This window comes from Oncorhynchus nerka, linkage group LG19 (genome assembly GCF_034236695.1).
Source record: "Oncorhynchus nerka isolate Pitt River linkage group LG19, Oner_Uvic_2.0, whole genome shotgun sequence".
Classification (NCBI taxonomy): domain Eukaryota; kingdom Metazoa; phylum Chordata; class Actinopteri; order Salmoniformes; family Salmonidae; genus Oncorhynchus; species Oncorhynchus nerka.
This window is the reverse complement of record NC_088414.1, coordinates 8,047,782-8,061,000: the sequence shown is the minus strand read 5'-3', so window position 1 is coordinate 8,061,000 and position 13,219 is coordinate 8,047,782. Positions and strand designations below refer to the sequence as shown.

General features: G+C 46.4%; 1 protein-coding gene across 4 annotated transcripts in view; it reads right to left on the bottom strand.

Annotated features, from left to right (window-relative positions):
- The window catches only part of LOC115147154 (erbin-like), a 121,189-nt gene that overhangs the window by 68,589 nt on the left and 39,381 nt on the right, over positions 1-13,219 (bottom strand). The window lies entirely within an intron of this gene.

The window sequence follows — 13,219 nt, the reverse complement described above, 5'->3', positions numbered from 1 at the left end:
TAGACCAGGCACCTTTTCTGTTTAGAGTGTAAGAGGTGAGAAATACATGATAGACCTCACAAAAAGCTGTGACTCTCCTTTCTCGAACTAGAACTGCATGTTGAGCAACGGCCAAATGCTTGTGCTTCCCAGAATGCTTTTCTCCGTCCTCCAGCGACAAAAGGGAGCAAGAGATGCTCGCTCACGCAGTAGCCAACAGCGAAACAGGGACGGGCAGATATTTTCGTAGCATAGGCTATTACCGTTAACCAAATAATCGTTTTAGAACAATCTACAGGAACGTTGTGTAGCAAATTCACAGACATACGCAAAACGTGTCGGTAAAAGGAAGGTAATGTCGGTGTCTGTAATTTTTGGTTTATTGCTCTAGTCTCTCCTTAACGGTCAAAATAACACACACACACACACACACACACACACACACACACGACTGGGCCTCTGACGTCTGCACACACTGAGGGCCAAACAGAGGGAAATGATTGCGTGCCTCAGGGATAAGAAGTCAAACTTAAAATGTATGCATGCATGACCAAGCCTTAGATAAGCGTCTGCTAAATTGCATATATGATTCTATATTATGAATGCATTCAATTACTACTGTTACCGGGGTTTCCCAGGGAACCCATGCACCAGTCTGTGCTATCCAGATACTAATCACCATGCCTCCTTCTACACACTTTCTCCTTCTGTAATCTCTATACTGACCTACTGTTACTGGCATCTAGCCGTATCATCATGGTTGTTATTTACCAGGGGCTTTCCCAGATAAGTCGGCCTGTCAGGACCCAATCATTGGAGGACCGAGGCATATTTACTATTAGACTGTCAGCCATCAGCAGCTGTTGCGTTGATTTCACACACGAGCACACACACAACCCTAAGGGCCTGTCAGCATCCTACATTGTGAGTAATCAGGTATATCAGAGAAGAACAGTGTGTGTGTGTGTGTGTGTGTGTGTGAGTGTGTGTGTTGAGGTCTGGACTCCATTCACTTCACAGCATGATGGAGTAGCTGGCTGACTACTTAAAAGGTTATTCATGACGCAGAGAGCCAGAGAGGGTGTAGGAGGAGAGAGGGATAGGTGTTGCAGATGAGGTGTATGAAGGGAAGGGTGAATGTGACCGATGTATGTGAGGAGGAGAGGGCGACGTGAGGAAGAAGGAGAGAAGGAAACGTCATGTCAAAAGGAAGGCAGCGCGCGAAGAGACGACGAACATACTTCAATTGCAGAGGTGAGACTGGATTTCAGGAGGGGCGGATACAGAATCTAAAGCAGGTGACTGGAGGATTAGGTTACAAACAAGGGGGAGAGCGAAGTACGCTGAAGAAGAGCCGGTGGATCGGGGAAGGGGAGAGGCTAAGGCTAAGCTACAGTGTTAGCATAGCGAGAGAGCCTTAATCAGAGGCAGTGCTAGCTAGCTCCCTGGGGGGATATGCTGCCTGATAGGCTGCTCTCATTAACAAGAAACGTACGCTGCCTGTTGCCTCTCCACAGTGCAACATAAGTCTTTTCTATGGTTTAGCTAGCCTCTGGGGGCTGATGCAACCTTCAATACCTGCTCCGGCCCTAGTCCACAAAACTTTCCCCAGGCCTTGCCTTTGGAGAGAGCCTTCATGTTCAGAGCATTTCCAGACATGCTAAGCTCTCGGTATTAACCGATTTCCCCTCTACGTACTCATTTACATGTCTACAGTAGCCCTCATCCTCCACACCTACTGCAGCCCTCATTGTCCACATACAACACCCGTTCTGCCAGCCACATTCTGTTAAAGGTCCCTAAAGCACACGCATGCCGGGGGTCGCTCCTCTTTCCAGCTCGCTGCGGCTAGCGACTTGAAAAGAGCTGCAACAAACACTCAAACCGGACCGTTTTATCTCAATCTCTTCATTCAAAGACTCAATCATGGACACTCTTACTGACAATTGTGGCTGCGTCGCGTGCTGTATTGTTGTCTATACCTTCTTGCCCATTGCGCTGTTGTCTGTGCCCAATAATGTTTTGTGCTGCTGCCATATTGTGTTGCTACCATGCTGTGTTGTCATGTGTTGCTGTATTGCTATGTTGTTGTCTTGGGTCTCTCTTTATGTAGTGGTGTGGTGTCTCTTGTCATGATGTGTGTTTTAGCCTATTTTTAAAAAATATATATTTTTTAAAATTAATCCCAGCCCCCGTCCCCGCAAGAGGCCTTTTGCCTTTTGGTAGGTCGTCATTGTAAATAAGATGTTGTTCTTAAACTGACTTGCCTAGTTAAATAAAGGTTAAATAAAAACAAATATATAATAAACAAATCTTTTTTTGAAGTAGTACGTGTGTCAATAATAACTGCGTTAAGTAACAGTGGAGTGGCTCAAGTGAGAGGTGTGTCAATGGTCTCTTTTTAAAGCCACAGGCCACAGGCATATAAACTCCTTGCAGGCCTCTGCGTGGTTGGTTGTGTAGGTTTGTGTTTGTCTCTGTATGCGTGTGTCTGTCACTGGTCCAGTGTAATGGTGAATGAACTGGGTCAAAGGGCAGGTCCTTAGTCTCCCCCATCTCTCCTCCTCTCCTCTCCTCTCCTCAGAGCAGTAAAAGCTCTTCCCCCTTCAGACAGTAACCCACGTCTTGCAGGTGAGTGGCGTCGTCATGGCAACTGCTGTTAGGGGCGGCTAAAGAGACCCCCCCACCCCTTGAGTCACACACATACACAGTGTGGTAGAAACCTGCTTTGTGTTGAAAGAGTGAGATCCTTCAGTTCACATTCTTCCAACCTACCCTGGTGCTGTTGACTATTTTCAGTGTTAAACACAGTCAATTATTTAAGCTAGGACATGCACACATACAAAACGCACACACAAAAATTGGCACCTGCTGTAGTTGTCTTATCCAAACATTGCTCAAGTGGCCAATAAAGCTGGTGAATTAGAAAAGGTGGTAGCTAGTTGAGAGGCAGGAGGAGGAGAACGAGCGTTTACCTCCCACTGCAGTACTCTGCCATCGGACAGACATGTCCCCGGTGCCAGGGTCAGTGGTCTGGACAGAGAGGGCGGGGTGATAAAGGAGGCAGGAGGGGCTGCAGCTGACCTGGAACCTGAGCAGATAGAGAGAGCTTCCTGTCTCCAGGGCTACCATTCATCTCCCCATCTCTCATTGTCTGTGTGTTCATGTTCACACGCACTCTGGGCATGTGCAGATCTCCCAACAGTCTCTGCCGGCCAACTGAGACTCGCTGACCCACTTCAAGTTCATCCACTGAAATACACTGGGAACCAATTACAAAACACTCCGGTTAGCTCTCTCTCACTCCCTCTCTCTCACCTAACCTTAGGGGGAGCTAGGGGTTCATTTGCGACGGTGTCCCTGGCTGGTTCCCGAAATGGCACCCTATTCCATTTACAGTGCCATAGTTTTGAACAGGGCCTATCAGGAATAGGGTGCCATTTGGGACCCGTCTGAGCTGTTCAAATGAGAGAAGGGAAGTAGTCGGTGAGTAGCGCGTGTTTGTGTGTGGAGCGGAAATGTGAGGCGCACAGGGTCTGATGTGACAGGATAGCGTTATTTATAGAAGGTAGTAGCACTTATCTGGTTAATATGCTAGAATGTGATTAGACTAGAAGTCTTGCAGTCTTATGGAAGGAGCTTTATGATCCTGATTCTGTAGGCTGCTGCAGGAATGCTGCCTGCCTGCTGGGTCAATGACAAAACTCGTCACCCAGAGAATTAGGCCCAAAGAAAAGAAGAAAAAAAATCCTACGGTGGGAGGGAGGCTGCTGGAAGAAGAGAGGAAAGAAAAGGCTGCTTCCTCAATGTGAAGGAACAGCGGCTGGCCAATGGCTAGGAGGCCTGGCTAGCTGCCATGTAGTTTCATGATTTCACCGCAGACAATGCAGTCTTCTTGATAATGAACTTGTTCACAAACACTGTAGTACGCCTCCATTGAAACGTCTGTCAACGTCTGTCTGAAGTAGAAACAGTATAGCGGCCAGGTTAAAGCCGAGCTGACGTTGAACGAAACCAAAATGCAACTAATGTAAGGTGACATTAGATGAGGCCTACTTGTTGAGGTTGCGATCTCATCACACAGGTGTGCGCTCGGCTGCCCAGTGTGCGCGTCACCTCGGCCGCCCGGTGTGCGCGTCACCTCGGTCGCCCGGTGTGCGCTTCACCGTCACCTCGGCCGCCAGGTGTGCCGTCACCTCGGTCGCCCGGTGTGCGTGTCACCTCGGTCGCCCGGTGTGCGTGTCACCTCGGTCGCCCGGTGTGCGTGTCACCTCGGTCGCCCGGTGTGCGTGTCACCTCGGTCGCCCGGTGTGCGTGTCACCTCGGTCGCCCGGTGTGCGTGTCACCTCGGTCGCCCGGTGTGCGTGTCACCTCGGTCGCCCGGTGTGCGTGTCACCTCGGTCGCCCGGTGTGCGTGTCACCTCGGTCGCCCGGTGTGCGTGTCACCTCTGCACTGGATTCGCCCCCAGCGGGCACTGCAGGAGAGGTGCAGGCAGCTCCTCAACAATTCAGGGATGATATTGGGTTAGGGAGGTCCACACACACACACGGTTGGCCTACTACTAAACACACGGTACACACACACACATCCAGCTCTTCCTCAGCTCAACTCTGGCCAAGAACACGACCGCACTCAAGTCTCCACTGAGGCACTTGACAACGTGGGAATGCACTAGAAAGGCCCCAGAGTGGAGAAAATAGAAGTGACTTTCAATGGAAATGGGTGGAAAGATGACACTGTTGTAGGTATCAGTGGCAGCAGCATGGGGCCGAGGGGAACCGGCTCTTCCAGTTTCCAAGGTTTTGGTTCTCACCAGTGTCCTCGATTCTCTGCGGTCTTATGGGACCGGGGAGAACAAAACCATGATTGTTTTTCTTTGAATCTCTGGTGCAATGAGGCTTAGTAATCTGATCTTGGTGACAAACACAAAGGGAGGGGGACGAATTGAAATGAAATCGAAACTGCAGAAATGATAATGGACGTATATTCAGAGAGTTTGACTGCTCTAATAATCCCAGTGCACCGTCAACAGATCTACATTTATCCTGCTTCTCTATTGTCCAGCGCTTTAATAATCACTAGACGGTCAGGGAACATAGAAAATTACAAAAACATAGACGATGCGGACGATGAGTTCGACACCCCTACTTTAAAAGCCTCTTTCCTCCCCCTCTACAGTTCACATACACACTAACCTTCTCACGCCGGGCTAGCTAGAAGACTAGATTATCTCTCTCTCACACACACACGGACTCTTGATACATGCGCATATCTCTTTATGATGGAGTTCTCCATTGGAATGTGTTCACTAACATCATGTCTTGGTTCTGTCACATCATGTTTACGCATCTCTCATTCGCTCCCTCCCCTTCTCCTCCCCTTCCTCCCTTCTCCTCCCCTTCCCCTCCCCTTCCTCCCTTCTCCTCCCCCTCGGTCTCTCTTGCTACGGATCTGGCAACGGTCCTTCCTTCAGTATCAGAAAGGTCTTGGAACACTGGGTTTTAACTGAGGATGTAGTCGGCCGGCTACTGCAGGACTGATCATTGTGAAAGCAAAAACCACAGGCTAATGTTGCAGCACACATCACTATGGGCCATCCTTGATTATGCCATTCCATACAGCCCAACTGACAGCCATCCTCATATAAAACACTACGTAGCCTACCGTACAAGATAATAGTGATGGGGGAAGAAATACAAATCTACACAGTTCCATATTGGGAGATTATTTTTGACAATAGATCGTATTGTTTTGACAATATCGCAATACTTCTGCACTAGATTGCTGTACCTGCACCAAAACAAGGCACTTTAATTTCCATGACTGATCAAAACGTGTTCTGTCATGGCTCTCTCGTCCCTCTGCAGCAGACATATGGTGAGAAATATGCTTGTGACATCGAATCGTGTATAAAAAATAAAAAAATGTTTTACTTCACAGTATCGAATCGCGTGAGAATCTCAATAGACATCGCATCGGACACCGAAATATCAGGATATCATTTTCAAGCGGTCGCTGGCAATTCCAACCCCTAGAAGATAAGATGTCCAATACTGCCTAATTTGAACAGCAAATTGACCTGGGTATGTCTTCATTTCAATTCCCTTTGAGATGCCTATCATAATTATTCTGTTCAATAACTCCCAGTACGTTAATGCTGCTTTAGATATGCATGGCCCCGGGCAGAGGAATGCAGCCTTATAGCTTTCACCTTATTGGTTCAGTCTCTCAAAGCTCTGGGGTCGCCAGGATGTCATAGCAGCCCCTGAGACTGGAAATACACAGGCACAGGTTCGGCTAATCAAACATAAACACTGCATGTTTGATTGACAGCCTGTCCGGCTTTTTTATAGGCTTCGAATGCCCACAAATACAGATTGAATTCCAATGCTCAAAGCACTTCACATTGCAATGGAGAGAATTCACCTCATCCACCACAATGCAACACCAACCTGAAGCTAGCTAGTCAGGCTACATCTTTATTAACAACACAGGAGGATTTGCCCACTACCCAGTGGGTCCTTTTGACCAACATTTGGGGAAACACCAGTGTCAGTCTTAAACCAAGTTAGAGGCAAAATAACAAGACTATGGTAAACACATGGTCTTGTTATGCTCACTTGGTAAAGACAATGTGTGCGTGTATTTGCTTTCTAAATGGCAGAAACATGAGAGCATTGGGCCAATCACACCATGTCCAAAGGCCAAAGACAAAAATATGAGATAAGAGAGCACGTTAAATCGCACTGGATATCATCCACAGATCTAAATGTCAAAGTGGAGTCTCTACTGCACAGATAGCCTACGCTGCACAACACAAACTGAGCCCTTCATTTGTTCGAGCAATGCAATATGAAATGCAGCTTTTAAAAGAGCATTAAAACGCCATTAAAAACAAACAAGTAAATGACAAACAAGTAAATACAAAAATCATGGAGGCGGCCTGTTTCTTTTCCTGAGATGGCAAAATGTTTAGGCCTAGTTTGCATATTAACATGCATAGGACACACCTGGTTTCTTAATCGTGGACCTGGGGACCCAAAAGGGGTGTACACAACCGTCCAAACATTTGGGGTCACTTAAAAATGTCCTTGTTTTTGAAAGAAAAGCGCATTTCTTGTCCATTAAAATAACATGAAATTGATCAGAAACACAGTGTAGACATTGTTCATGTTGTAAATGACAACTGTAGCTGGAAACGTCTGATTTTTAATGGAATATCTACATAGGCGTACAGAGGCCCATTATCAGCAACCATCACTCCTGTGTTCCAATGGCACGTTGTGTTTTGCAATTATGTTAGCAGAGCTGAAAACTGTTGTCCTGATTAAAGAAGCAATACAACTGTTCTTCTTTAGACTAGTTGAGTATCTGGAGCATCAGCATTTGTGGGTTCGTTTACAGGCTCAAAATGGCCAGAAACAAAAGGACTTTCTCTGAATCTCGTCAGTCTATTCTTGTTCTGAGAAATGAAGGCTACTCCATGTGAGAAATTGCCAAGAAACTGAAGATCTCATACAATGCTGTGTACTACTCTCTTCACAGAACAGCGCAAACTGGCTCTAACCTGAATAAAAACAGGAGTGGGAGGCCCCGGTGCACAACTGAGCAAGAGGACAAGTAAGTACATTAGTGACTAGTTTGAGAAATAGAGTCCTCAACTGGCAGCTTCATTGAATAGTACCCGCAAAACAGCAGTCTCAACATCAACAATGAAGAGGTGACTCCAGGATGCTGGCCTTCTAGGCAGAGTTCCACTGTCCAGTCTCAATATCAACAATGAAGAGGTGACTCCAGGGTGCTGGCCTTCTAGGCAGAGTTCCACTGTCCAGTCTCAATATCAACAATGAAGAGGTGACTCCAGGATGCTGGCCTTCTAGGCAGAGTTTCTCTGTCCAGTGTCTATGTTCTTTTGCTCATCTTAATCTTTTATTTTTATTGGCCAGTCTGAGATTTGGCATTTTCTTTGCAACTCTGCCTAGAAGGCCAGCATCCCAGAGTCACCTCTTCACTGTTGACGTTGAGACTGGTGTTTTGCGGATTCAAATTATCAACTCATCAAGCCTTTGGACCTGGGTCTGAGTGGAAGCAGGTGTATAACGCTAGGGCAAAAACAAAAATATACATCGCTTTGGGTCCCCAGGAGCAGGATTAAGAAACACTGATGTAAAGTTGAGCGAAGCCACTTGGGTGTAGGACTCTGTGACCACTTCCTATGTGAGACGAGCAGACAACGGCGAGAGCGCGAGCAACACTAGGCTGAGCATGCAGCATGGCAGCTCAACCTTTAGACCGGTTTCACTTTTGTTCTCCACAACAAAATACCAGTAACAAATGCCAGTTTCAAAGAAAAACGGGTGTGTACAAGGGATGGGTATTTGGGTACCCATCCCTGGTAATATTGGGTACTCAATATTGAGTACTCAAGTACTCACATGTTAGCGTGAAAGGGGGATGAAGGCTAAAATGTTTGTGAGATGCTATTTGTGGTTTCAATTACTGGTTGTTCAGATACACTAAAAACATAACATTTTCACTGGACTTGACATAGCCTAGCCCAGGGGTAGGCAACTAGATTAAGCCGTGGGCCAATTTCTATCAGAGCTGATGGTCCGGGGGGCCTGAACAGAAATATAATAATTTGTACACTGGAAATTGATCACCACTAAGCCCAAAAATACATTTATTTTTTTCAAATACAATATCTTAATAACATTGAGACATGATCACATCATCTCTCTTTTTTTAGTCATGGGAATATTTGGGAACAGATTTCCTCCCCCCCAAAAATTTCTGAATTCCTGGTCATGTTTACAGACCTTTTCGAACCAAAAACTAAAATAAAAACAATTACATTTTCACTTTAAATGTTGAGGCCTGGCTGTTGCCGACCCCTGGCCTAGCCTACTCCAAATTGTGGGACACAATGCAGATAGCCCGGTCAGCCAATGTGTGGGAGCACTGGTTGGTCGTGCCAATTTAGGTAGTATGTACGTGAATGTATAGTTAAAGTGACTATGCATATAAGATAAACAGAGAGTAGCAGCATCGTAAAAGAGGGGTTGGGGGAGGCACACAATGCAAATAGTCCGGGTAACCATTTGGAGTCTTTGACAATTTTTAGGGCCTTCCTGACACTGCCTGGTGTAGAGGTCCTGGATGGCAGGCAGCTTTGCCCCAGTGTTGTACTGGGCCGTACGCACTACCCTCTGAAGTGCCTTGCGGTCGGAGGCCGAGCAATTGCCGTACCAGGCAGTGATGCAACCGGTCAGGATGCTCTCGATGTTGCAGCTGTAGAACCTTTTGAGGATCTCAGGACCCATGCCAAATCTTTTTAGTTTCCTGAGGGGGAATAGGCTTTGTCATGCCCTCTTCACGACTGTCTTGGTGTGTTTGGACCAATCTAGTTTGTTGTTGATGTGGACACCAAGGAATTTGAAGCTCTTGACCTGCTCCACTACAGCCCCGTCGATGTGAATGGAAAAGCTCGGTGCTCCTTTTCATGTAGTCCACAATCATCTCCTTAGTCTTGGTTACGTTGAGGGATAGGTTGTTATTCTGGCACCACCCGGCCAGGTCTCTGACCTCCTCCCTATCGGCTGTCTTGTCGTTGTCGGTGATCAGATCAACCACTGTTGTGTCGTCAGCAAACTTAATGGTGTTGGAGTTGTGCCTGGCCATGCAGTCGTGGGTGAACAGGGAGTACGGGAGGGGACTGAGCACGCACCCCTGGGGAGCTCCAGTGTTGAGGATCAGCGTGGCAGATGTGTTGCTACCTACCCTCACCACCTGGGGGAGGCCTGTCAGGAAGTCCAGGATCCAGTTGCAGAGGGAGGTGTTTAGTCCCAGGATCCTTAGCTTGGTGATGAGCTTTGAGGGTACTATGGTGTTGAACGCTGAGCTGTAGTCAATGAACAGCATTCTCACATAGGTGTTCCTTTTGTCCATGTGGGAAAGGGCAGTGTGGAGTGCAATAGAGATCGCATCATCTGTCGATCTGTTTGGGCGGTAGGCAAATTGGAGTGGGTCTTGGGTTTCTGGGATAATGGTGTTGATGTGAGCCATTACCAGCCTTCCAAAGCACTTCATGGCTACGGACGTGAGTGCTACGGGTCTATAGTCATTTAGGCAGTTTGCCTTTGTGTTCTTGGGCACAGGGACTATGGTGGTCTGCCTGAAGCAGATGGTCATACTATGAATAATTTAGCTATTTGATTTGACATGTTAGGACACTTTTAGGTATCAAAATATTATATACTATTATTTGATCAAATAGAATTTGGCCTTTATTACTACAGCCAGAGAAATGCATTGAATAGCACATTCAAAAATGGCAAAAAAAGACAGTAAAAACATGTATCATAAGAAAAAAGGTTTTGAAGCTTCTGTCCTATATATAGGAGATATTAAAAAGCTCAGGAAATATATATATATTTTTTACACATATACTACATGCCCAAAGAATTTTGACACCTGCTTGCTGCTATAACAGCCTCCACTCTTCACGGGAAGGCTTTCCACTAGATGTGGGAACATTTCTGCGGGGACTTGGTTCCATTCAGCCACAAGAGCATTAGTGAGGACAGTCACTGATGTTAGGCGATTAGGCCTGGCTCGCAGTCGACGTTCCAATTCATCGAAAGGTGTTTTGATGGGGTTAAGGTCAAAGCTCTGTGTAGGCCAGTCACGTTCTTCCACACCAATCTCAAACCATTTCTGTAAGGACCTCGCTTTGTGCACGGGGACATTGTCATGCTGAAACAGGAAAAGGCCTTCCCCAAACAGTCGCCACAAAGTTGGAAGCACAGAATTGTCTAGAATGTCATTGTATGCTGTAGCGTTAAGATTTCCCTTCACTGGAACTAAGGGGCCTAACTACTCCACCAACAGTTGGCACCACGCATTGGGGCGTGACACACACGCGAGCACACCCATCTCTCACTCCCTTACGCCCACCATCTCTTTCTCTGTCACTCTTTTCTCTCTCACCGGCTTCCCTCTGTCTTTTAGACCCAGGCCTGGGCAGAAAAAGAGAGCAAAGCGTGGTGCTGTGCTCTTGTGCTATATTGGTCATAAATAGCAGCCTGTTTAAAAAAGCCCTCCTGCCGGGAAATCTTTAATTAAACATGCAATGAAGTTAAAACGCCAAGCGATGAGCGGGGTTCGTGCAGAAACAAACGCCTACGGGCTCAAGTGAGACACCCATAAACAAGGACCTCAGCTGCTTTCAACAGCAAGGTCATCATAACAAAAAAGGGCTTTCGGGAAACTAGTACTCAAGTCCATTTTCAGGGGAGGTTGTGTGAGAGCAGTGAAGGAAAAACATCTTTCACCAGCAGCTAGAGGCAGACAGTACGTCAACATGAGACAAAACGGACTACCAGAACACTGCCGATGGCTTGAATGACAGAACGTTTGTCCTGGCTATGGCTCTTCTTCAGTTAAAAACATATATCATGCATTACAGCAGGGTTCCCCATCTGGCCCAGTCAAGTCATATATGTGATTGTACAAAGGTTTGAAATGATTATGTTTTAGTCAAATATTATATCTGTTTGGGCTTCTTGTGGTCAATTTGTAGTCTACAAATGATTTGTAATTATGGTCCGACCCCTGACCATCTGCTCAAGAAAAAGTTGATGATCCCTGTCCTACATTTTCTCAATTTTTAGAGCAGACCTCCAAAACACTAATATATGGAGTCACATTCATGTAGCCTAGAGTCACAGAGCGAGCAGACATTAATAACCCCGAGATGACCAAACAAACGAGGGTCAAGAGAGAAAGTGACATTTCAAGCAGAGGGACCAGCACCTCGCCTGAGGTCACTGTGTACTCCCTGGGACCTGACCTCCCAACATCCTCCCGGCTTAGATATTACGACTGCCTACACATGATATGACAGTCTCAGACCTTGCCTGGCTGGCTTGTTTTGAATTCCAGCGCAGGAGGGCAGACTGCTGTCAGTGTATGAGTGCCACCAGTCAGGGACATGAGTGGGAGTGGTCAAGAGCTCAGTGCGGAATATAGGCGGGCAGTGACATCCTAATCATCTGGGTAGAATTATGATGTGGAAGAGTTACCAGCAGTGTGGGAGAGAGGGGCCCACCTTGCCTCAGGCTCATATGTCACTGATTACCTGAGGAGATCTTATCTGATGATTCACTCCTACACAGGGGAGAGAGGGGGGTGTGTGTGTGTGTATGTGTATATATATATATATATATATATATATATGCGTGGATCTCTGCATTTGGGCAAGACTGAATAAGATCTGTAAACTAGACAAAGAGGTCCCTTCCCCACCAATCAAAACATCCCAAAACCCTGTACTGTTGCTCCACCTTGTCAGAGCTAAGGCTGAGGAGAGACTCGACTACCCCGATGGATCGAAATTTGAAAGCAGCTTCCCCTGTGATGATGTCTTGTAGGTGAGTGAGAGCGAGATGCAGTTCAGAAGTGTGTGAGAGATAAGAGTGAGAGAGAGAGAGCGAGAGAGAGAGAGACATAGTTCCCCCAGTCTTTGTAGTTAGGTCAGACACATTCAGGTCAAGCCAACGCTTACAACATCACACAAGAATCCTGCAGAGTAGAAGACCAGAAAATGGCTTATATATCCCCCAATGTCTAGTTTGAAATCACGTAGGCTACTTTTAAAACGCTTTATGAAGCACTGACACTGTCGTCGTTTTGCCTGATCGTCGACAACACAAAGCTCTACAGTCTCCATAAATAGCCGAGCATCTGTTGGAGCAACAGTGAATATTTAACGACCAATCGAATGAACCGCTCCATGTGAGACACCAAAACATGGCACCAAACACACAACTCTTCTCCCATCAATGGCTTTATAAAACAAGGATTTTACTGTTGACTGTCAACACACCTACATTGAGACATCTCTCCCAATAAAGGCCATTACACTGAAAAGATAACAAATAACACTCAAAGCTTTAAAAAAAAAAAAAGGGCTCTTTGTTTACGGCCATCAAAGCTGTGCAGACAGAGATATACTTCATTTATCCCTCTGTATCCATTGAAATGCATTCATTATCCAAGTCATTTCTCATTCCAAACTTCAGCCTTCGGGAATTTGCTGCATTTGAAAAGCAGCAAGTGATACGGTCTGTATTCTTAATGTCCCAGGGTGCATTTGCATGACACGGTTTATATGGGCGTCAGGTTGCATCGTGACTTCCCTTGGACTCAGCATCTCGCAATACGGATTAGCATGAGGTT